At 39.3% G+C, this 3,630-nt stretch overlaps 1 pseudogene across 1 annotated transcript; it reads right to left on the bottom strand.

Moving 5' to 3' along the window:
• Nucleotides 1-977: 977 nt before the first annotated feature.
• Nucleotides 978-2,383, bottom strand: LOC149578671 (abscisic acid receptor PYL2 pseudogene; annotated as a pseudogene). The gene has a single exon (XR_016364724.1). The product of XR_016364724.1 is annotated as an abscisic acid receptor PYL2 pseudogene (transcript).
• Nucleotides 2,384-3,630: the final 1,247 nt, after the last annotated feature.

The raw sequence follows: 3,630 nt of genomic DNA on the forward strand, positions 1-3,630 counted from the left end.
TCATTTATGAGCACTGCGCCTAGTGGATTCATTTATGAGCACGGCCAGGAAAATCCAGTGTTTTTTTGAAGTTTTTTAGCCGGATTCGTACAATACACTCTTCGTACGCAGTTGAATGCGGGACTGTGTAGATTACAGCAGGGACGGCGTAGATCCATTCCGAACATTTCGGGAAGAACAATAAAAAAAAAAGTACCCACAAGGAGAGTAGCCCCCATTAATGCCTTTGCAGGCCCGGGGGAAGGAGTTTTGAGTACAGTTGCATTTGGGTATATATGAGCAGAGCGATTTCAATCAATGAAAGTCGGCAGATACAAACAACAAAGCTCAAAATCCACTCTACTGTCATCGCCGTAATGCATCTCCTCAACAAATTTGTGTAATTACAGAGAGCAATGGTGTGAATTACGATATCAGAAAACAGAATTTAGGCCGCTCAGAAAGATTCAAACTAGGTTAGCATTATTCAGATACAAGTAAACAAGTAAAATGAGGCAAAAACATCTTCTGATGATGAATTACAAGAGTGCGCTCCGAAATGTCGATAAAATTATGTTAAAATCATACAATAAAATGCTAAAAATTCAAGTTGGCCAAAAATCATGTTAAAATCATACAATGGAATGCTAAAAATTTAAGTTGGTGCTAAAAACATACAATTGAATGCCAAAAACGCACACAATCGAATGAAATGCTAAAAATTCAAGTCTAAAACTCACAATCGAATCCATATGCTAAATACTCAAGTTGATGATAAAAACATAGAATTGAATGATAAAAACTCACACAACCAAATCCAACCAAATATGATAATGTAATTGATTTTACCACTGACGTTCCTAGATCGCCAAAACAAAAATGGCAAGCATTTGTTTCAAGACAAATCTATAAAGAAAAACAAACATTTCACCACTCAAACTCAATGCCTACTACAATTAATAGATCACCCATTAAAGAGAATCAGAGACCTTGCGCCATATTTAAGGAACATTCATTTCCGCGTTCCAAATCTATTAAATCACAGAACAGAATCATCATCATCATCATCATCATCGACATACAGTCCTTCGATCGTTCGTGAGGCATTATTTGAAGAACTCAAGGAAAATTATAGGGCTAGCACAAAATGAGTCGATTTGGGGCAAACCACAGATCCAACCCCAAATCATCCAAAGACATTGAGAAACCAGCAACAATATATACAAAAACATCATCAGAGATCTCTATTTGCAGGTTCCTCAAATATTCCTCCAAGTAGAAGAAACCTAATTTAATCCTATACCATTTTACCCAGACGACGAATGGGAATGAGAATGCCCAATTAGGGGCGGAAGAACACCCTGCCTATCCTGATTCTGCTGCAAGTGCTCCGACACCTGAGCAAGCGACTGCAAATTGCATCTGACGACCGTATCGGCAAACATACAGGTGTCCTCCTTCGTATTCCCCTCAGGAATGCCAACCACATACGACTCAATCACCAGCGTCCAAGCCCTCCCACTGCCCTCCTCCACGAACTGGTTCAGCGTGGTCACGGAATGGTAATTCCTCAGCCGGTGCTCCCCGCCGAGGATCCGAAAGCTTATCACATGGTGCGCCGGGTCGAGAAGCTCCAGCCGCTCGGTGCTCGTCGTAGCGGGAAGCCCCGAGACGAGACTCACCTCCCTCACGCTCCCCACGCCGCCATCGCCCCGCACCGTGTTGCAGCTCCTCACGAAGTGCTTGTACGTCTGCGGCTTGTCGAACCGGCTCACCACCGACCACACCAACTCCACCCGCGCCTTCACCCTCTGCGCCACCACCGACGTGCAGTGCTCCGCCGGCACTTCGTGCACATGGTACCGCGCTATCACATCCCTCACCACGTCCTCCTCCCCCGCACTCAGCCCCCCAGGAATCGAACCCCGCACCCGCGACACCATCTCCTCCTCTCTCATCTCTCCTGTAACGCCTGGACGGTCGCTCCTTCACCCCCTCTCCTCCTGTAACGCCAGGACGGTCGCTCCTTCACCGCTCCTCCTGTAACGCCAGGTCTCCTGTTACGGTGGGAGGGCTCAAGTAAGCTGGTGGAAGAAGAAAGAAGGCGGTTTTAGTACGAGTCGCATTCAACCAACCCCACACGCCCCAGATGGTTCAAGGCGGCGAAGGGCCGAGGGAATTCTACAAGATCAAAATGTCTTCGATCTTTGGTTTTGGTATTGGTTTTGTTAACGCAAGGAAACAAGGCGTCCGTCCGGCCTTACAAGTAGTCGCCGACTAATGGAGACGGAAAGGCAGGTCGGGCGCGAAGCGTTGCGACGGGCGAAACGGAGACGGGTCAACTCCCAACCAGCTCAAAAACGAATCGCCTATCATCAAACTCATGTGCTTGTTTTATTACTAACATACAACGAACTAATAACTATTAACTATTATTCATCCCCGCGAACGTTACGGACACACCTCCCTATCTTGAGGGACCGCTTGTGCAACTTGCGGTGCCTATGCCACCCCGTTTTTTTCTTCCCCATCATTTCGTTTGTTTTATTCAAACTAACTTTCATTACACTCCTGCCCACCATCCCTGCCTATTTTCAACTCAGGCAAAGCCTATAGCCCCGGTTTTTCCCAACCCCCGCCCCTCTTTGCTCCCGACTTGGTTGATTGATGTTAACCTTTGGATTTTAAAAATAGATTATTTGGTTTCTCTTTTATGTCATTTGCAGTCATGTTTTGATAGAATCTTTCTAGATTTTTTTAATTTGGCCCTTTGGGAGATATTTTCATTGGTTCTAAAATATAATGTAATTAATGTATTTTAGATTGTTATTGGTCATACGATTTTAAAAAGAAAATAATTCAGATTAATTTAAGTATTTATTAGTCTTCAATTACTTTACATGTGTAATTACCTTTTGGTAGTGGTAGCATTTGTCCAATAATTGATTATAGTTAGAATAATTAATATATTCATTATAACTATGGTTACAATATTCAATTACATATAATTCAACTATTAATATATTTATAATTAAAATATTCATTATAACTATTGTTTTAATATTCAATTACATATAATTTAACTATATTAAATTTAATAATCTAATTTTAAAATAAAACTAATTATTTTTAAAATAATACTAGAAAACCATATATATTTTAAAATTACATATTTTAAATTATAAGAATAGTATACAAGAAAGTTAATATTAAAATATTAAATTTAAAATCTCAACAATAATTTTTTATATAATTGATTGATAATATCAAATCAATCAGTGACATATAATATTTCTATACTTTTCTTAAGTGAGAGGTAGTGGATGTGAATAAATTGCCTAAAAAAGAGTTTTTCTCTATAAGATCTCAAATATATTATCCAATAAGAGTGAAGATAAATCAATTTCATCATTTTACTATTGAAATTTGTACATGTTACTTTAGAAAATATTTCAAAACTTTTTAAAACTAAAAAATAACAAGTTTTAATTGGTTGAAACCAGTTTTATTAATAACTAGTTAAAGAAAAAGATTACAATAGTATATGCATATCAACAAATGCCAAAAAAGAATATAGTTTATATATATAAGATGGGTTGAAGGGATTATCAAACAAAATGAATGGAGGCTAATTTGTCTATAAACTAGTCT

The sequence above is a fragment of the Cupressus sempervirens genome, chromosome 1 (assembly GCF_028749045.1).
Source record: "Cupressus sempervirens isolate cs-2001-9-10 chromosome 1, ASM2874904v1, whole genome shotgun sequence".
Taxonomy (NCBI): domain Eukaryota; kingdom Viridiplantae; phylum Streptophyta; class Pinopsida; order Cupressales; family Cupressaceae; genus Cupressus; species Cupressus sempervirens.